General features: G+C 38.0%; 1 non-coding gene across 1 annotated transcript; it reads right to left on the bottom strand.

Moving 5' to 3' along the window:
- Positions 1-4,314: 4,314 nt before the first annotated feature.
- Positions 4,315-4,389, bottom strand: Trnal-caa. The gene has a single exon. It is a non-coding gene; the product is annotated as a tRNA-Leu (tRNA).
- Positions 4,390-23,241: the final 18,852 nt, after the last annotated feature.

The raw sequence follows: 23,241 nt of genomic DNA, 5'->3' as shown, positions 1-23,241 counted from the left end.
CCAGTGGCAGAAAATACATGAGAGATGTTGTGCATTGTGGCAGGTTTGGTGTTAGAACATCCATTGACATTTATTATATTGTGTACAAACTACTGTGAACTGCACGACATACATGAGTGTACAATCCCAGAAGAGGAAGGCAACATATTACTTCTTCTTAGATACATCTTGAGGATGACAAATGGATAAAAAGAGAAATTAGAGTTCACGCATAGGTTTACCAATTTTTGTTCCTGTCACATACCATTCATAAAATGAAACAGGGAAAAACGAAATAATAGTGATCCCAGATATACTCTCCACCAATGTAGAAGCATAAATACTATGGAGTTAGATTTTTGACACACTGGTACAAAGAGTTACAGTTAGCTCTGAATGGAAGGAAATGTAAAGTTTTGCACTTTATAAAATGTAAAAAAGTTGTAGTCTTTGTAAACATGACTAATGAGTCATAATTACAACCAGTCACTACATACAAATACCTAGGGTTAACAATATTTAAGGTTATGAGGAGGGACAGGCATATAAACTTAATTGTGGTAAACTGCAGTTTGTCTGTAAAAGAATTACCTTACAAAACAGTTGTACACAGCATATCAGTGCACGCAGTCATTATCAGGTCAGACTAATGGGAGACAATGAATGCATGAAAGAAGTGAGACACAAATAGTCACAGACCTTTCTGGCTAGAAGAGATTATAAATAGATTCTGAAAAATCAAAGCTACCAAACACTTGAAGAAGGATACCATATCTTATAGCTCATGAAAATTTGATCGTAAAACCTGATGATTTGTCTTTCGAAGTGAGAACTGCAAGCATTCTTTATCCATATTCATCCCACAGAGACCACATAGATAAAATTAGACTAGCAACAGTTCATACTGTGTACATGCAATCCTTCCTACCATGTTCCATATGTCTATGGGATGGGAAAACACTGATATATTATACAACAGAATGTGCCCTTTGCCACTCACTTTAAATTGCAGATTTTAGATGTAGATGACTGTTTTTCTTCATTTATACATTAATTTTTACTTCATCTTCTGTCTTCTGCTGCACTTTCTCTTGAAAGTTTTTAATGTATGAAAACTCAGAAGTCAATTTTTACTCAGTCTGAATGTCTGCTGCACTTATGAAACTGTTATTGTCAAAGACTGTGCTCATAACTAAATCATCGTCATCAGTCATATAGCATCCACTGCTGAATAAAGGCCTCCTTTAGGATCCAAGCATTATGATTTATTGGCTCAAGCTATATGCATCAGTGTTACTCCTGCATGTTGTCACATGTTTTCTACCCACTTAAAATTAGGTCATCATCTTTGTCTTTTCTTATATCTTGAAATAAAGAACTTACTTCATTTATCTACAATAACAAAATGTTTCTGTGTATCTTGCCTCCAGTTTAGCTGTTGCACTGAGAATGCAAGACCTTATTTGTAATGCAGACACAATTTAACGACATTCATCCATTAACTTTACATACAAATATTGGAATTCACTTACAGTAATACTTACTCTTTTGGCCTATACTACATTAACAGTAGAATATATTTTTACAAATATTGATGTGTTTGAATGCAACAATCATCTCAGTAACATATAGATATGACAGATACTGTCAAAAATAATAATAATACACTCATGTTGTCAGCACAAACAATATTTGATGACAGTAACAGCACATGTACTAATGAAGCTGACAAATTAGTCTTTGTATCACAGCAACAGTATAGGAAATGCCTGATTTTCTAAGCTCTCAAGCATGACATCAACAAAACGGCTGTCATTGCTGAATCTAATGCACACAGTCTTCCTACACAGTAACAATAGTACACTGCATTTGCAATGCAGATGATAAAAGTGCAATAATAGTTTAAAATGAGAACTGTACTCTTAGTATATACAAATTTCCACTGCAACAGAACAATCACTTAGTGTCCATGGTTCTTATGTATAGTGGTATGAGTCACAATAATTTATTGAGTTACAGGATCTGTATGAAATATGGGATGAAGATGAGATATCCATACTGGAACAGTGAGCCATTTACTGGTGTATGATGTTATTTAGTCCATGATGTCATTTGCAGTGATGGTATTTGACATTGCTCGTACATGTCTGGCAGGATATTCGGCAACACCATTGAAAATCACAGTGACAAGGTACAGTCTGTATCCTGGCATCCTGTGACACTGCAAAACCACATGCTGCACAGAGGTCTCGGCAATGGTCTTTGACCTCTCCAGAGTCCAAAACTTCTTTTGGACATGATCTTCCCCTCACTCCATGCCATCCTGTAATGAAAACAGAGACATGCTTGCATGTAGTTTTATAACACACAAGATAAATATTTAATCAATTAATATACAAATGCACTGTTTCATCTTCAAGCATACAAACAACTTGTAGATTCTTAGATTCTGGTATTCACAATCATCTGCATCTTCAGTATTCTGACATGCTTGAACCAAGACAGAAGAAATACTTATTGGCACCAGTGATGTTTTGTTGTCACATGCAGCTTTCAGAACAACATAGAGATTAAATGATTTTCTTTTAACAGTGCACCACGAATGGTACTCATCAATTAAGAAACAGCTGTTATACAAATGTTACGTTTAATCTCTCAGATATTGTTATATAATGTAGTTTATGTGACAGACATGTTACCTGGTTCTGTAACTGTCTGGAGGTATGTATTCTTGAGGTATTGAAGATCCAAAAATGATTGTTTTAGCAGTCCTACAGAATTAATACTATTTTTCTCTTTTTTTACATTTTAGTACTGAAAACGTTGTCCTTACAATTAAAACTACACTTGTCTTTCTTCCTGATGAGAAAATTCCTTTGAAGTATGGAACATTCCCAGAAATGATTCAGTTGAAAAAAGGGTAAAAATAGTGTTTCTCAAGTGTGGCAGTAGTGTGTAAATATTTGACTCTTTTGCCTGTAGTTTATATGCTGATAAATGGTCCAACTTTGCTCTGTTTTTCTTTTATTATAAATAAGTACTTTTATAGTAATATTGGACATTTGACAATACACTGAGCATTATAATCATCCTTATTGTCATACTGAGTGTGCCTATATTCTGTTGCTGGGCAATATTCAGTACACTGCTGCTCCTTGCTCTGCACTATAATATACTTGAATTCTCCTTCGCATTCTGTCCATAAGGTGGTTGAGATGTTACTGCTCAAACCTGTTCCATTATGCAATGGTGAATCTTCAGTGCAATGATGCACTGCATAGTTCAACTACTTCTGAGCATGTGCAATCAATTTTCTGTCAGAAGATGCTGTAAACCATTTCATTTATGAGTTGTTGATTCTTGCCTCCTGGAGGAACTGTGCACAAGATGAGTGTGGTGAGCTCTACCATTATTATCTTAAAAGATAAACCAGTTACCACAATACTGACTGTAGGTCCTGTCCTGGTACTGCACGGTCCTCAAATTACTCTCAGTAGTGAAGAGAGCCATCCAGTATTTGTACATAATATTGGCCCAAAATGTGACTCACCAATCTCCCTGATGAAACCATGGGAAATCATGCCAGAGACATCCAAGGACACTTTCTGTAGAGATTGTCAGGCATGAGACAAATCATGTATTCATTGGTGAAAAGAGCATCATGCCATGATCCAGCATCCATTCCAGGTGAACTTGTGCTCACATTCTTTGTGCACCACAGAGTGGGGGAGTTAGCATTGTGTTTGGAAGGGACAACTAATGGCAAAACAGATCTTCAGGAGACAGGTGTGTATTGTCTGAAATGATACAACCCACCCGGTTCCCTCAGTTAATGTTTTTACTGCAAGTTACCACTATGAGGGAAATTTTTGCCATTTTGTGCCTTTAGATGTGGAATGTTCAAGTGACACCAGTGTGGTGGACACCACTTTGGCATGCAACTTCCATACAGACTACTCATCTTACCAGAATGAGATTTTCACTCTGCAGCGGAGTGTGCGCTGATATGAAACTTCCTGGCAGATTAAAACTATGTGCCGGACCGAGACTTGAACTCGGGGCCTTTGCCTTTCGCGGGCAAGTGCTCTACCAACTGAGCTACCCAAGAACGACTCATGTGCCGTCCTCACAGCTTTACTTCTGCCAGTACCTCGTCTCCTACCTTCCAAACTTAACAGAAGCTCTCCTGCGAACCTTGCAGAACTAAAACTCCTGAAAGAAAGGATATTGCGAAGACATGATTTAGCCACAGCCTGGGGGATGTTTCCAGAATGAGATTTTCACTCTGCAGCGGAGTGTGTGCTGATATGGAACTTCCTGGCAGATTAAAACTGTGTGCCGGACCGAGACTCGAACTCGGGGCCTTTGCCTTTTGCGGGCAAGTGCTCTACCAACTGAGCTACCCAAGCATGACTCACGCCACGTCCTCACAGCTTTACTTCTGCCAGTACCTCGTCTTAGTTTTAAGTGACAATATTTCCATGGGCTAAGCATAAAGCGATCCTATGAGGAAGGTAGCAACACTGAACAATGCATAGAAACTGGAGTGATCTATTTGTGATCAGAGACATGGTGGTTTCTACTGAATTGCAATGAGAAAGCAGGTTTACTTTTACCTCCAATGCACAGGTAGTATATAGTAAATGGAATTTTCTGTGGTCAAAAGAAGATTGAGAAACATGTTTCCAATAGAAAAAAAGTGCACTATGTAACTCATTATGGTGGTGCAAAACTGTTTTTTTAACTTTTTCTGCAGTCTATGGCTGTTGTACAATGCACCATTAAAGTCATGGACTATGCTAATTATTAGTGATGACTATTTGCATATCATCCTGGATTACTCTTCCAGTGTCAGATGAAACATTTTCCTTCTGCTCAGTTGTACATATCAGAAGATCAAAATCATGCTACAGTTGTTTGAGCAGCATGATGTTGATTTACAGTCAATTTTCTGCCCCATCCATTACCATAATTCACCATTTATCAATCTAGTCAAACTTGGTTTACATACCATTGAGCACCAACTGAGAATCACAAACCATCTCTTTGGGACAAAATGGAAGTAAGTGACCTGAACATTGTCATCTGTTGTCATACACCTCTGCTTATGTACCAGGTCACTGATTCTATGCAAAATATGAACAAATGTGCAATTGAATGTAGTTATAACATTCCAGTTGTGCAGTAATTTTCCCACTTAATGTTAGAAATGCTCAACAGTAGACATTACTATGAATGCATAGCAGCTATTAGAAGTTCCTGGCAGATTAAAACTGTGTGCTGAACCTAGAAATACAAAAGGAGTGCTAGTCTGACAAGTTGTTTGAGACAACTTGTGTGCAGTTTGCAAAGCAGAAGAGAAGTACTGGCGAAAGTGGTGCTGTGAGAGCAGATTGTGAGCTGTGCCTCAATAGTTCAGCTGGTAATTTACCTGTAAAAGACAAAGTTTCTGGGTTCAAATCCCAGTACAGTGCAGAGGTTTAATCTGCCAATAACTTCCAAATCAGCACATACTCCACTACTTCTGTCAAGTACCTGTTGATTCCTTGTTCAGAATATGGAGTACTGGCAGTGTACAGAGATACTACAGCTAGAGCTTTGCAACCATTCTCTCTGTAGACTGCAATATTTTGGTTGGTTGGTCAATTTTGGAGAAGGGGACCAAACAGCAAGGTCTACAGTCTCATTGATTAGGGAAGGATGGGGAAGGAAATCGACCGTGTCCTTTCTAAGGAACCATCCCAGCACTTGTCTGAAGTGATTTACAGAAATCGTGTAAAACCTAAATCAGGATGGCTGGATGCAGGTTTGAACTGCCATCCACACAAAATTGAGTCCAGTGTGCTGACCACTGTGACACCTCGCTTGGTGCAATATTTTGACAACTATGATTTTTTTTTTCTATATCTAAAGTCTTATATTTGCACAAAGTTCTATGTAGTATCTAATTGCCGAAACTTTTTCATATTATATTTCCATGTAAACTGTAAGTACATTGTGCCTGGTGACTGGATACTTCATGGCTGTTCTAAGGCACATCATTAGCATTTAGGTGATGCTTACTAGTGCTAACTGATGGCCTGATTTATAAATGTAGAAATGTACCTGATGTTCTGTTTGGAAGACAGTAATTTGGTGACTGTTCAATGTAAATGAGCTGTTCTGGTGACACATCAGGATGGTCCATGGTGGCAGAATTTCCCAATGCAATGCTTCCCAGCTGCTCGTCATAATTAATCCTGCAAAAACAAAAGAAAGCCTTTGAAAAAAAATAATAAACACATACTGACAAAGACTGTTGCCCATATTGCCACATGAATCGAACAGAGTAGAAAATTACTTTCTAAACCAATTAAAAAATTGTGAGTGAACAGTATGCCTTCTTTATAATTATGTTTTGAACCCAATTGTACATATTTGTAGATAATTACTAATCAAGAATGTACAAAATGTGCATACATATTGAATCTTTTGGTTATGTAAAGTAATTAACATTTTTATTTAATAACTTCTAGAAATAGATCCAAACAGGGACATTATGAATAGAGAGACTAACTTTAGAAGAACATTTTTTTAAAATGTAAGGTAGGGACATGAAAATGTGAAATAGTTTTGAGAAACAGGTTATGATTTGGTCATGATTCCACACTTTTCATGTTGCCACTAAGTGATGTCTTTTATCTTGGCTACTGACTGCCAGACTATAAAATACAGTGAAAGAACTGACTTGTAATCATTAGAAATATATTTGTGCTTCATATATAACTGCGTAATGTAGATAATTGTGTTATCTGACTTTTAGGTACAGATTAGTAATGTGATGTTACAGAAGAGAACCAGTATGAAATTAAGTAAAAACTGATGTGACAGCATGGCTTCTTCTTGTAAAGATATATATAAATGGTTCTTGTAAGACTAATAGCTCTATCTATGATTTAATGTAATAATGTAATTACTGTCTGGGTTGCAATACTCGGATGCACAGTCATTCTATTTGTCATTGAGCAAAACTGAGAAGCTTCAGTGCCAGGATTTTAGCGACATAATATTTTCTAATTTTTGATTAATGCTCATAATTTTATAGCTTGTGATATAGAGAGAGCAATATTGCATTAATCTGTACCACAATATTATCAAACTCGTGAAAGTATTAACATTGTATCAACATAAAATGGCTGTGAAATATCTTACACTGTGTAAATTTTAAACTTTAATCCTCTTGCGATGAGTTAATAAACTAACCTAACAGTGTTTTGCATATATTATGTTACCACTTAATTTTTCTGTGATCTGTAACACTGTTTCAGCACATTCAGATTTACTAAAACCAAACCACAGATTTTTAGTGTCTCTGAAACAAACAGCTATCACCATCTTAAAATCGCTGTGACATATTCAAATACATGAGTAAATTTGCTGTGTGATTCAGGTGTGTGATTCAACTAACACAAAATTAAAAAAAACTGCAGTAAATAATAAGAGATAATGCTTGGTTATATATTTAATACTTCAGGCATTAACAATTTATAGCCTTCCTTTCATATCTCAAATGTCAGAATGACAGTCTGAGTGGCACATAAATCAGCCTCTTGGTTGACAAGGCAGCAATACAGAAGTGCAGCTGGATTATCAGATTAACTGATATCACTTTCCACATTGTAAATTATCATCAGATCATGTCCCTGAAGAGTCTGTCTAATATACTGCCACAGTTCGAATACTTTTCATTTCGGTCTTATGCTTATACTTTGTTATGAGGTACCCCAATGCTTTACTATAAGAACACAAATTACAATAAAAATAGCAAAAGTTATTAATGGACAATTATGGTAAGAATGAAATACATTCTGTATGAACACTTGTGCAAAGTTAATTGTTGTATTAAATGTTTTCAGATACACGTTTTAGGTTTTGTGCATCACTGAGGCACCATCTGCAGAAAACTATTTTTAGGAGCTATCATCTTATGGTCATTGTATTGTGATAGCTCCACCAAAATTCATGAAGCCATGAAAAACTGAAGATGTCACAAAGGGCAAGTAGCCAAATATATTTCATGTAATAAGGGACAAATATAAATGAATTAATATATGAAGTAGTAAGTAACCAATATTAATTGACAGCCTTATTTATTCATAAATAGATCTTTTAATCATCTCATTTGGTCCTTGTATATGTTTTGTGCATGAGAGCTGCATGCAAAGATGAAAGGGGTATCTCAACCATGCACCACAAACTTTATGGCAATCCTCATAATTCATAACAACTAGAAAAGTGTCTGTGGTGATATTCCACAACAGCAGTCGGAACTAGCTTGGTGAATATGATATTTGATGGTCTGTGGTTGCCTGTAATTGGGAAATATTCTCATGAACAACTGAAATCACTTGTATAAGTAAATTCAATACCAGACTCCATCACAAAATGCAGTATTCTTCAGATAAATTTATTCAGTCATTTTAAATTCCACTGGGGTGCATAAAATCCTTAAAGGGAATCAGGTGAGGTTCTTTAATGATATCACATTAAATCTGACTGCAACTGTAATTCTGTGTTGTGGTCCGATATCTAGGTTACCACGATATACCATTATCTTGCAAATTGTTATGCAGTGCACATACCTTCTTGTAAACGGCATGCTCTCAGGATAGCTTCCATGCCCAACAAGAAAATGTGGTAGCTTTCAGGGCCCATAGATAAGGTAGGAATACATTCATAACCTGTTGAACTTAAGGCTTCTACCTAGCAGAGTGTACTAGCATATTTTTGCCCCAGTGACAGGGCTGTTGCGTTGTTGTTTGGACTCCAGACTCCAAAAAGTTGGGTAGCTATTCTGATCCATGACCACTTGACCAATGATCAAAACTCATAGAGGTTGTTTGAAGTTGTGCCCAAGGCACATAGTTTACAGAGTTGGAACACAGGAAGTGCTCAGTAGTATCAAGATTAGCAGATTCAGGAAGAGTGAGGAGTCACAAGAACCCTCATGCCTGTTAAGCTTTTATCAAACTGACAAAATTTGGGAAAAATTTGGTTGAGCATTGACATCGATGTGTAGGTGTCCTAAAATATGTTGTAGCAACTAAACAGCTCTAAATCATCTGCAAATAGTCTCCTGTAGTGTTCACCTATGAGAGACAATGATATACAAAACAAGAGACTCATTTCAGTTGGTGGAAACACACTGGAATGAGAAAATCTCCACCACTTGCTTCAACGATGCCTTACTGGGAAATAGGATGCATCTCCTGTTGAAGTTTTTGACATATTCGTAACTTGCCATCCATCTGTACTTTCTGTGTACTAGGCTATCTTTTTTCAACTCTTCAAATGTGTAATGGTGATATTCCTGCAACCATGCTAATCTCTGTGTTCTGTGACATGCAGTGAGCACAGGTACATGTGTATATGAGTGGCTTCCCTGCCCCAAAGAAAGGGGTTACTTCTGGGTGGTATGACCTCTCATCTGTTGGTGTTGCCCAGCACCAAACTCACGAGTGATTTGCTTCATTGTGGACTGACTATACAGCATTACAACCAGTGGTACTAGTGGGACTGCTGATGACAATAGAAGCTATATTGAAACCAATTGCCAATGAATAGGGCTTACAAGAATTTGAGAGTGACAGTAGACACCTAGTTTTGCATACATTTAACAGAGAGAGAACAGTCTGGGACAGAATAACTAGCTAAAGCACATCAGGTGATTGGGTGGTAGCGATGAGTAAAGGAATATAATATGAACACTAGCGCTACATAGAACTTAGTCAGCAAAGCAAAGAGGACATGATTCAAGAAACTATGCATGGTTTCATGAGCTCATGAATTACTGAAATTATCAAATTAATGAAATCCATTTAATGTAGTTAAGATTCCATGAGATCCCACGTAGTACTATTCGACCATGGGCAAGTGGAAATTCATTAGATTAGATTAGAGTTAATTTCATTCCAATTGATTCATAGTGAGGTGGTCCTCCAGGAAGAAGAACATGTCAGACAAACAATAATACATGACAAATATTTACAACTAAAAGAAATAAGCTAATGTACCTTCCACAGATCCCAAGTGGAATGATTGTCTTTTTTTTTATGAACGCTATATGAAAGTATCATTTTACAACACTCATTTAGTAAGATTGCATTAATGCACTGAATTTAAAATTTAAAAAAAATGTTTTTTTGTATTTATAAGGTAATAAACATATAATAGTACTACTACAATACTTATTTACAATGAACACACAAAATCAGTTGGTTCTACTGAGAAATTCATCAATGGAGTAGAAGTAGTTGGCCACCAATAAATTCTTTATGCTTCTCTTAAACTGAATTTCATTGGTTATTAAGCTTTTTATGGCTACTGAACTGTTGGTCTGAAAAAGTGATATATTTTTAATGGCAAATTTCATTAACGAATAAATATATTGGGAAGCAGTAGTTAGTTCCCCTAGTCCCCTAAACAGTTCACACCACTTATAACTCTTATTGCATGTTTTTGTGCCCAGAAAACTTCAGCTTAGCTTGATGAATCACCCCAAAAAATAATCCCATATGACATTACATAGTGAAAGGTTTTTCATTTTTATATCCCCTATGTCTGACAGAATTCGCATTGCAAATAGTGATTTGTTTAGATGCTTCAGCAGTTCTCTGGTGTGCTCCTCCCAGTTGAATTTATTATCAAGCTGTAATACTCAAGAACTTAATACTGTCCATTTCCTCTATCTGCTAGTCATCATATGTTAGGCATATACTTGTGGGACACTGCTTACAAGTTCTGAACTGCATGTAGTTTGTTTTTTCAAAGTTTAGTGACAAAGAATTGGCTAGGAACCAGTGATTAATATTCACAAATATTTTACTAGCCAATCTTTCTAAGATTGCTATTTATTTTCTGTTTATTGCTATGTTTGTATCATCAGCAAACAAAACAAATTTGGCATCTGGTCATGTTACTGATGAAAGGTCATTGATATACACAAGAAAAAGTAAGGGTCCTAAGATGGAACTTTGTGAGACCTCACATGTAATTACCGTATTTACTCGAATCTAAGCCGCACTTTTTTTCCAGTTTTTGTAATCCAAAAAACCGCCTGCGGCTTAGAATCGAGTGCAAAGCAAGCAGAAGTTCTGAAAAATGTTGGTAGGTGCCGCCACAACTAACTTCTGCCGTCGAATATATGAAGATGCAGCGCTACACAGGCATGCTTTGTAGGCACAGAGATAAATACTGGCGACAAAACCTCTGCGTCAGTAAATAAATTTAAAAAAAAAGGTGGAAGACGAGCTTTTTTTCCTCCGCCCCGAGTTTCGACCACTGCATTTTCATACATTATCCAACGAAGTAAATACAAATTCCATATTGTTCATCTTCAAATTTAGCAGAATTTCAATGTACTATGAAAATCCGACTGGCAAGACTGTTGCTAATAGGAGCCTGATGAAATGTGAATCACATGCAGTATTCTCTTCACCATAAGAATAATACGAATATAAACATTTTGCCATGTATTCTTTCATGTTTGCTGCTATCTCATTTAAATCCTGTCTGCCTAATAAACCACGAAACTAGAGTGAGACAACAGCAAACGTGGAAGAATATACGAATCATGTCATGTTTATATTCGTATTATTCTTATGCCTAATAGTGATACAGTCAGAAATGAAGCACGGCAACTGACTAGATTTTTAAATCTAAGATGACTAATTTCTGTGCAGAATTATGCGACAAACAATGCATGACGCAGCACAGAATGCATTTTCAGCTTGTTGTTGTTGTGGTCTTCAGTCCTGAGACTGGTTTGATGCAGCTCTCCATGCTACTCTATCCTGTGCAAGCTTCTTCATCTCCCAGTACTTACTGCAACCTACATCCTTCTGAATCTGCTTAGTGTATTCATCTCTTGGTCTTCCTCTACGATTTTTACCCTCCACGCTGCCCTCCAATACTAAATTAGTGATCCCTTGATGCCTCAGAACATGTCCCACCAACCGATCCCTTCTTCTGGTCTTTTCAGCTTAGAGTGACGTAAACACCTAAACAAAGAAAACGGCACTTATCAGATCAAAGCAAAATAAGCAATCGATTCAAACCAGAAGAAGCACGTGAAAAAGGAAGGGTACCCGTATAAATACGGACGGAGCGCCTGACGCATAGCAATGGCTATCTGGTAAAGCTTAACTGCTAATCTTACGACTCGAACAAAACTACTGTAGCTGTACCGTCTTTCATTCGACCTAAATTGTGTCTCATATTACAATGGACCAACTTTGTTTCGATTTGGAGGTGCGGCCTAAAACTTTTCTCTCCCCTTGAATTTTGAGTCTGAAATTTCAGGTGCGGCTTAGATTCGGGATTTTTTTTTACCTTTATTTCGAATCTCATTTTTCAGGTGCGGCTTAGATTCGAGTAAATACGGTAGTTCCCATGGGATGATACCTGATAACTTAATACATGTCTCTTTCCTAATAACACCCTTTGTTTCCTGCCAGAGATATAAGATTTGAACCATTTTGCAGCATTTCCTGTTACACCATAATATTCTAGTTTACTTAAAAGGATATTGTGATTTACACAGTCAAATGCCTTTGACAGATCACAAGATATACCAGTTGTCTGCAATTTTTTGTCTAATGATTTAAGTACATTTTCACTGTAAGTATAGATAGCCTTCTCAGTATCAGTATCCTTTAGAAATCTGAACTGCGACTTTGACAGTATGTTATTTGTGACAAGATGGTTATAAAGTTGATTGTACATTAACTTTTCTAAAATTTTTGAGAATGCTGGCAAAAGTGAAATTGGACAGAAATTTGATACCATTTCTTTATCTCCCTTCTTAATCAGTGGCTTAACTTCAGCATATTTCAACCATTCAGAGAATATTCCACTGATAAACAACTGGTTACACAGATAGCTTAATATGTTACTTAACTCAGAATCACATTCTTTAATTAACTTTGTTTATATTTCATCATACTCACTAGATGTTTTAGATTTTAAAGATTTTATGATGGCCATTACTTCTGCTGGGGCAGTGAGGGTCAAATTCATATTATGGAAGTTACTGGAAATGTCTGGTCTGAGATATACCATGGCAGCATCTACAGAACCTGACAACCCCATCTTTTCAGTAACAGTTATAAAATGTTTGTTAAAAAGTTCTGCAACACTACACACATCTGTCACCAATGTATCATCTACTCGTAATGCTATTTGCCCCTCTTCATGTCTGGTTCTACTCGTCTCCTCCTTCACTATATCCCATATTGTCTTTATTTTGTTATCTGATATGACTATCTTTACCTTGTAATTTATTTGCTTTAATGTCCATATTAAGTCTTTAATATTTTGCAGCATTTCTTGTAATGTGCTATAGCACCAACATCAGAACTTTATCGGTTTGACAGATACAATTTTCTTTTTGTTTTACGAGATACCTCTATTCCTTGAGTAATCCATGGCTTCTTTGTAGACTCTGCTCCAACCTTAGTTAGTTTTGGGGGAAAATAGCCTTCAAATAAGGTAAGCACTTTATTAGCAAAAGTATTATATTTTTCATTCATGCCATGAGCACAGTAAACATCACTCGATTGAATGTCTCTGAGGAGTGTCCTAAAATAATCAATTTTTGGCTTATTGATTACCCTCTTGAGTTCAGATTTAACAGATTTTATATCCTGTTCAGTATTAACATTTAACGGAAGGAACTGCATGTCATGGTGTGAGAGGCCATTGACTATTGGTTTTGTAATATAATTTTGTTCATTGTACTTTTCTATAAAGATATTATCAATGGCTGTTTGTGAGCAATTGGCTACCCTAGTTGGGAACTTTACAGTGAAAATGAAGTTGAATGATAGTGTTACTAACTCAAATAAGCTCTTATTGGGAGAGTCTTAAAGGAGATCTACATTGAAGTCACCAGCAACCACTATTTCTTTGTATTTGGTTTTTAATTGAGCCAATACAGCTTCAAGATGGTTTATGAACAGATTAAAGTCACACTTAATGTTATGAAGGATTTTTTATGAAATTCTACTTCTGTTGCACTTGCTTCCATATACAGTTCTAGGTAAAACTTATGAATGTCTATGTTCTTAAATTTATGACAGTTCCTGATGAATGTGGCAACTCCTCCTTTCTCCATTTCTGCTCTACAAAAGTTAGATGCTTACTTAAATCCTGTGACACTTAAAAGCTCTATACCAGTAGTCAAATGATGTTCAAAGAGGCAGATTATGTCACCTGTGTTTGAGTACTCTAATTCAGTTACACAGATAATTGATTCATTAATTTTATTTCTCAGCCCTTGAATATTTTGATGCAATAGATAGCTGACATTTCACATTGACTGAGTTAAAATTGGGTAGAGGTGAAATTTCTGCCGATTGTTGAAAATTCTTAACCAACAGCTGTTTATGCTGATCTAATAAGCTAGAAGTATGTTTTTTGGTTTCTTTCTCAAATTGAAGGTTTGTCTCAATCCTAACCTTTCTTAAAGCTTGGTTTTGCCTTCATATCCTTGCAGTTTTGCAGTTGTTTATTGACATAAAAACCTGAGAAAGTTCTTGGAACACCTGAGATCATTCACGGCCATACCGAGTTTGCATGGTGGAGGTTGAGATAGACAATTCATTGCTCTTCCTTGATGTCCACTGTAAAACCAATGGCTGACTGAGACACAGTGTGTGAAACCATATATATGCACTGCTATTTGCTCACTCTCAGCCATCTTCATCAACTACAGAATAACACAGAGTCCCTAAGTCCCATGGGCACCAAGCAAAAAGCACTTCCAATGCCAGAAATTTTCCACAAAGGGTGCCAACTTTTTCATCTCTCAATTACAATTGCACCTTAAATCCTCAACCTGGATGTATTCCAACCTCTGTCTTCCTCTACATTTTTTACACTCTACAGCTTCCTCAAGTACCATGGAAGTTAATCCCTGATGTCTTAACAGATATACAGGGTGTCCGAAAAGACTTTCCCTGATTACATAAATTGATAACCCAGGCTAGAAGTAAGATACAAATATGAAACTTGTGTCGAATTGTTTACAACTATCAAAGTTTTTTTTTTCTGTTTTAGGTTCACAGTACGTAAGTAGTGGATGAGGTGCAGTGCCCAAGAAGCCATGTCAACCAATCAGGAGAAGGCACAGTGTGTCCTGTGGTACCATGAGACATGATCACCAACCACAGTGCAGAGACACTTCCAGACAACATTTGGAAGGAATCCACATGATGTCAAGAGCATTAAAGCCTGGTATGAGAAGTTCAAGAACACAGGATCAGTTGCTGACCTTCCGAGGTCTGGTCAACCAAGAGCCTACGGAATATCAGACCAGCTGTGTGGCTGGATTGAAGAGTTTTTAGCAAACAGAACACAGCATGTTGTTATCAATGGAGAGACGTCTACAGACGTTAAAGTAACCTCTGGCGTGCCACAGGGGAGTGTTATGGGACCATTGCTTTTCACAATATATATAAATGACTTAGTAGATAGTGTCGGAAGTTCCATGCGGCTTTTCGCGGATGATGCTGTAGTATACAGAGAAGTTGCAGCATTAGAAAATTGTAGCGAAATGCAGGAAGATCTGCAGTGGATAGGCACTTGGTGCAGGGAGTGGCAACTGACCCTTAACATAGACAAATGTAATGTATTGCGAATACATAGAAAGAAGGATCCTTTATTGTATGATTATATGATAGCGGAACAAACACTGGTAGCAGTTACTTCTGTAAAATATCTGGGAGTATGCGTGCGGAACGATTTGAAGTGGAATGATCATATAAAATTAATTGTTGGTAAGGTGGGTGGCAGGTTGAGATTCATTGGGAGAGTGCTTAGAAAATGTAGTCCATCAACAAAGGAGGTGGCTTACAAAACACTCGTTCGACCTATACTTGAGTATTGCTCATCAGTGTGGGATCCGTACCAGGTCGGGTTGACGGAGGAGATAGAGAAGATCCAAAGAAGAGCAGCGCGTTTCGTCACTGGGTTATTTGGTAACCGTGATAGCGTTACGGAGATGTTTAATAAACTCAAGTGGCAGACTCTGCAAGAGAGGCGCTCTGCATCGCGGTGTAGCTTGCTCGCCAGGTTTCGAGAGGGTGTGTTTCTGGATGAGGTATCGAATATATTGCTTCCCCCTACTTATACCTCCCGAGGAGATCACGAATGTAAAATTAGAGAGATTAGAGCGCGCATGGAGGCTTTCAGACAGTCGTTCTTCCCGCGAACCATACGCGACTGGAACAGGAAAGGGAGGTAATGACAGTGGCACATAAAGTGCCCTCCGCCACACACCGTTGGGTGGCTTGCGGAGTATCAATGTAGATGTAGATGTAGAACCTCAGCAGACAGGGTGGAAGCTGTAAGGCAGTCTTTTCTGTGAAGTCCAAAGAAATCGGTGCGCAAGGCTTCATGTGAATTACAGATGCCAAAAAGCTCTTTCCATGACATTTTACACAAACGTTTATTGTTTCGTGCATACAATGACAGTACACGTTGATATGACTTTGCGGTCGAAATGCTATCATGTATTGAGGACGATGATGGTTATCTCAGATGAATTGCCTTTTCTGACGAAGTGACCATTTTTGTCAGTGGAGTAATGAATCGCCATAATTTGCACATTTGGGGTTCACAACCCCCTGGTGAGGTCACGGAGTGCACCAGAGGCAGTCCAAAGGTGAATGTTTGGTGCGCGCTATTGCACGATCGAATTATCGGGCCACTCTTCTTTGCTGAGGCTACCATCACATCTGCAGTGTATCTGGACATGTTGAAACTGTATGCTGTTCCTCAGCTGCTTCAGTATCACCTCGATGTCTTTTTTCAGCAAGACGGTGCATGGCCTCATTGGGGTTTGGACGTCCGTGCCTATCTCGATATGACCTTTCCCGGGCGATGGATTGGTCGTGATGGGCCAACGGTTTGGCCTCCACGCTCTCCTAACATAACCCCATTAGAATTCTTTTTATGGGTTTATGTCAAGGACGAGGTCTACCGAACACGTGTACCAGACCTTGAAACCCTGCGGCAACAGATGACCACAGTCGTTGAATCGATCCCTCCAGTGATGTTGACTAATGTATGGACGGAAATTGAATATCACCTGGATGTGCTACGTGCTACCAAGGGTGCTCATGTGAAAGTTTACTGATGTGTGAAAAACTTTGATAGTTTGTAAACAATTAGACACCAATTTCATATTTGTATCTTACTTCTAGCCTGAATTATAAATTTATGTAATCAGGGAAAGACTTTTTGGACACCCTATATATCATCCTGTCCCTCTGTCTTGTCAATGTTTTCTATATATTGCTTTCCTCACTGACTCTACGACCTCCTCATTCCTTACCCTGTCAGTCCACCTAATTTTCAACATATGTCTATAGCACCACATCTCAATTGCTTAATTTCTCTTCTGCTCTGGTTTCCCACAGTCACGTTTCACTGCCATTCAATGCTGCACTCCAAATGCAGATTCTCAGAAATTTCTTCCCCAAATTAAGGGCCGTGTTTGATACTAATAGATATCTCTTTGTGAGGAATGCCCTATTTGCCAGTGCTACTCTCCTTTTTATGTCCCCCTTGCTCCATCCATCATCTGTTATTTTGCTGCCTAGGTACCAGAATTCCTTAACTTTATTGCCTTTGTGATCACCAATTCTGATATTAAGTTTCTCACTGTCCTCATTTCTGCTACTTCTCATTACTTTCACCTTTCTTTGATTTACTCTCAGTCCATACTCTGTTCTCATTAGACTGTTCATTCCATTCAACAAATCCTATAATTCTTCTTCACTTTTACTGAGAATAGCAATACCATCAGCGAATTTTATTACTGTCACCCTTTCACCTTGAATTTTAATCACTCTCTTGAACGTTTCTTTTATTTTCATCATTGCTTCTTTGACATATAGTTTGAACAGTAGGGACAAAAGACTACATCACTGTGATACACCCTTTTTAATCAGAGCACTTTATTCTTAGTCCTACTGTCTCATTGTTCCCTCCTGAAGATATACACCATTAAATCTGTCTTCAGATTCAGAACTGGATGGCAAGAGGAAGGGCATCTAGCCACCCCTTAAACTAACCATGCTAAATCAGTTAATAAACATGTCAGTGCTGTGCTGATGCAGGACAGAGGCCCAAGAAAATGAGGAGGTAATAAGAAACATCAAAATATTGCTACAAACTGTGCTGACTTGTTATATGTAAAATGTCACTTTATTCATTTTTCTGTATTTAGATTTAGGAAAAACTGACAGGACAGTGATTAAGTACAGAAACCACGTGCATTACAGTGCATATACACTGTCCAGCGATTTTAAAGTGACTACCTGTCAAAAACGTGATTAACCACGTTTTGCTATGCCAAACCACTGCGAGACATGCAGAAAGAGAGAATGAGCTTCTGGAATTTACCGACAGGGATGTGGAGCCACACTAGTCAAGTTGGTCCCACAGATTTTTCATTGAGTTTATGTGATTCCGGAAAGGTTCAATATCATGAAATGTTCAATTTTTACTTTTTTGCATTTTAAAAATCTACAGACTTTCTACTTCCATCTGATATATAATTTATTCAGTTCAGAAGAATACGATCATTTTTAAAATACTTTTGAAATATGTTCTGCATGGTTGTGACCCAAGGTGACACTATTAAACTGCTGTCAAATGTTGTGATCATGAATCTACATGCTCATCATGTACATTTTAGTGATGTGAGAGAAAATAAGTGTTGTGTTTAATATGTGATAGTTTGATATATATCTCTTGCTCAATTGTTGTGTGTTTCATGTTTATTTGCTCTCTTATAATCCTGAAAATATTCATAGTGAGTTTTGTTCATTGAAATCTCTGTTTTATTGACGGATAATCATGGGTAAGTGTAAAGTGACTAGAAATCCTCTGAAGGGTTTTAAGAAAACGGAACATCTTGGAAAGCTAAAGGTAGGTGTTATTACCATAATAATAAAGAAGATAACCAAGTGCTGAACCTAACATTGCTGGTACACCTGCCCATTGCAATGAAAGTGAAAAAGAAAGTACTTCGCATAGGAAGCTTGGTTCCATTAGTAGAAAGTGTGAATGTTTTATGGGTAAACAAGATGTGAGTGAAATATTTGATATGTCTGTTCTCAACGGAATTTTTGCAAACTGTGTAAGATGTATTCAGTGTAGTGAAGTCAGTCTGGAACTCTATATAAAAAATCACTTAGATTTGCCAGTGAAATGGAACTGAATTCTGGTAAGTGTTCTGACATGACCATCTTTTGGAACAGGGTTGCAGAACTCCAAATGAAGAAAATATTAACAAAATCTATGAACACCAACACCACATTAGATTTGTTTATGCCTTGTATATAATTGGTAAGGATGGTAGTGCAGGTGCAGATTATGAACTACAATAGATTTATGGGGTCTAAAGTGGAAGATGTCTGTATATAATCTATGACAAAATCTGTAGAAGAGGGAGGAATAGAAATCAGTGGTAACAGAGACTTGACTGCAACATTTGATGGTACCTGGTATGAAGGGACACACATCTCTTCATGGTGTAGTATCTGCCACCGGTATATGTATAGGGAAAGGTTTAGGTGTAGCAGTAATATCTAAATGTTGTAGGTGTCCACAAAAAAATAAAGGTACGCATGAAAATAATCGCACAGCTAGCTACAGTGGCATTAGTGGAGGAATGGAGGTGGCTGGTGTTCCTAGTATATTTCAATGTTCTGTTGCATATGATAAAGTGTGATATGAGAATTACCTTGGTGTCGGTGATTCAAAAGTTTCAAACGTATTCAAGAACTGAAGCCCTATGGTGTTGGTTGTAATGCAGTAATTTGAGTGTATTGGACATGTACAGAAACAAATGGGATCAAAATGTCAGTGACTGAAAGTTTTGTAAAAAAAAAAAAAAACACAGTGGTGGTAAAGGGTTGGATGGGAAGGGAAGGTTAACTGATAGTGCAATTGAGAAAATACAAAACTATTATGGAATGACTATTCTGCAAAACACACAAAGTGTTGATGAAATGAAGAAGGCAGTTTGGGCTCCTTTTTTTCATACTTTTTCAACTAGTGAAAGTCTCCAATCATTACTTGTGCCCCAAAAGAGAAAACAGTTGGTGTAAATGCATCACGGGATTGCTAAATGGTGAACTGTACACTCATAAATATCGTCTGCCTGATGTGGTAATGGAGGTGGCAAAACCTATTTTAAGAGACTTAGCAGCATCTGAATTGCTCAAAAAGTGTGTTGATGGAAACACTCAAAACCCCAATGAAAGTGTAAATAGTGTTATATGATCAAGAACACCCAAGACTGTGGTAACTGGAATAGAAACACTTCACTTTGGTGTGTATGCTGTTGTTGCTACTTTCAATGATGGCAGTGTTGCAAGGTGCAAAGTATTTCAAAGTATGGGAATGAAGATAGGTTTTGACATTGTACGAATGATGCTTTCTTTAGTCTCGGAACATCTTCGGTCTGCTGACAGGGCTGTAAATAGCCTAGAAACACAAGCCAGAGTAAACAGGAGGAGGACAAAGAGGAAGCTGGAGGAGGAGTTTGCAGAAGATGATGATGATCCTATGGACCTGGACTATACTAAAAAGCTAATCCAAACTTTGTTGAGTCCCACAAGTTTTATTTTTTCATACAAATTACACATTTTCCCAGGATCTACCAAGCCAACCTGCTTCAAATTTTCAGAAAATGTGATATAGTCCCTTCTGCATAACATAACACAGTCTTTTCCTAAAAACCTGTATATTGTTGAATTTATAAACAAAAAATGGCACAAAAATTAATGACTTTTCATTAGAATAGAAAGATCGCTTGCTTAGCTGGGTGGTAACGTGCTCACCTCCCATGCAAGCAGGCCTGGATTCAATTCCTAGTTGGGTTGGAGATTTTCTCCACTCAGAGACTGGGTGTTGTGTTGTCCTCATCATCATTTCATCCTCATCACTGACATGCAAGTCGCCCAATGTGGTGTCAACTGAAATAAGACTTGCACTTGGTGGCCGAACTTCCCCGGATGGGGCCTCCTGGCCAACAATGCCATATGCTCATTTCATTTAATTTTCATTACATTAGAAGAAATGAATCTCTAATAACTGAATTCAAAATTTTAAAAATCCCTGTGTTAAGTTGTAGCCAACACTCCAATAAATATCTTGTAAAAATTTCAACTTTCTAGATCAAATACTTTCTGAGAAAATGTATAATTTATAACCATTGGATAGATAGGACTTCTGGAGCCTCTTCAATCTGGGAAGTTTGGTGGCCATGGGAGTATGGAAACTCGTTCTGGTGCTCTTCAAACAACACATGCACTCTGAGAGCTGTGTGACACACTGCATTGTCCTCCTGGTAGGTGCCATCGTGCTGAGGAGAAACAAACTGCTTATAGGGCTGTACATGGTCCCCAAGGATAGAGGCATATTTGTATTGATCCACTGTTCCTTCCTCGATGATGAGATCACCCAGGGACTGCACAAAAACATTCCCAAGGCCATAACGCGTGCAGGGTGTTTGCTTTCAGGGTGTTTCGCCAATGGCCATTTCTCCGATGCAGCACTAATGTGATTCATCTGAAAAGGAAACCTGTCACCACTCAGTGGACGTTCAGTTTTGGTATTGGCTTGCAAATTCCAGTCTTTGGTACCAATGAACAGCTGTCAGCATTGGGTGCATGAACCAGGCACCAGCTACAGAGGCCCATACGCAGCAACTTTCACTGAATGGTCGTTGAGGAGACATTGTTGATAGCCCCTTGGTTCATCTTGAAAGTCAATTGCTCAACAATTGCACGTCTGTTCGTCCCTACACGTCGCCACAGCTGTCATTCATCCCTTTTTCTATGATCAGTACCACAGTGACATTAGTACCAATTTTGGATACTGCCATTTTTCCATGTGCAGTATAGTTTAACCATGGCAACATATGAAGAGATTACAAACTTAGCCATTTCAGAAATGCTCCCAGCCAATAATCATGCCCTTTTGGACCTTAGATAAACAACTCCATTTCCCCATTAAGACAATGACTGTCTTCCGTGTCCCCCCAACAGAATTCATATATCCTCCACTGCTAGTGCTGGCATCTGCCGTCTGTAAATGGTTATTGCACGTTGACACTGAACAAAGGCGATAGTTTCATTAATGTGACAGGATTGTTAATTAAACTGTGTGGAACTAGTACCGAATAAACCTTTGACGTAATCGTGAGATTTTGTGTTCGTGCCAGTTGCATGGAATCAGCGCAGTCAGATGGGTGGATGTGGAGACGTGACAGAATGGACTATCATGTTTCGACGTGCCCATGATCACACCGTGAATGAGGCTGTCCGATTTCTTGATTCTTTAATGTAGACTGTCCAGTGTGTCAACTAGGAATGGTGTCGCACTCACAGCCTACTTATACAGTGTAAGACCAGTGGTTCTGAAAGGATCCTGACAGGGTCATGACAAAAATGTCATGCAGTGACAACGACAATCAGTTTCAAACCCGACAGCAATTGTTGCCGTCAGGAAACGAAACTCGATCTCGCCCAGTTCCCGTGAAAACATTGGAGCTACTCTGATGAACACTCGCCAGATGAAACGCAGGTAGCGAAATCAAACCGCATGCAATGACACTTCGACTGTCAATATTTTATCAGCAAATTATTCGTAACATAGTTCCCGATTTTACTGGCCTCCAGGAAATTTATCGAGCTCAAATTATTCTCAGAACCGAGAGCTGCCCTTTACCCGCAGTGAAAACCTCTGAGATCCATGGAACGTATATCGAAAAGAGAGATTAGACGCCATAGGAGGGGACTCTTCATTGCTGTTGACAAAAATATTGAGACCAAATTTGAGTGTGAAGTTATGTGGTTACGTATTACAGGTCAATTGTTGGATGTTTTTATGGGCCTCCTGCTTCCGCTGCGATAGTATTAGAGTCACGATTCTCTTGACGGGACATCCACAACTATTATTCATCATCACCTATTTTAACCTCAGCTATGGATCTTTTGTGACTCACGTTTTAATATGCACCTGAAGATGGAACGTACGTCCTAAAACCGGGTTGCACTTTTTAGAAATAAATAACTTTCAAACTGTAGCGAATTTTATTATTTATGAGTTTTAGTTATTCAAAGGAAGTCTGTAGCGCGAAAATACCAAGACCATGCAATATTGTATTGCATGTATTGTATGTTAACCAGGGATCTAGAAACGACG

Source organism: Schistocerca americana, chromosome 2 (assembly GCF_021461395.2).
Source record: "Schistocerca americana isolate TAMUIC-IGC-003095 chromosome 2, iqSchAmer2.1, whole genome shotgun sequence".
NCBI lineage: Eukaryota > Metazoa > Arthropoda > Insecta > Orthoptera > Acrididae > Schistocerca > Schistocerca americana.
Note: the sequence above shows the minus strand (reverse complement) of the source record. Positions and strands in the feature narration are given on the sequence as shown.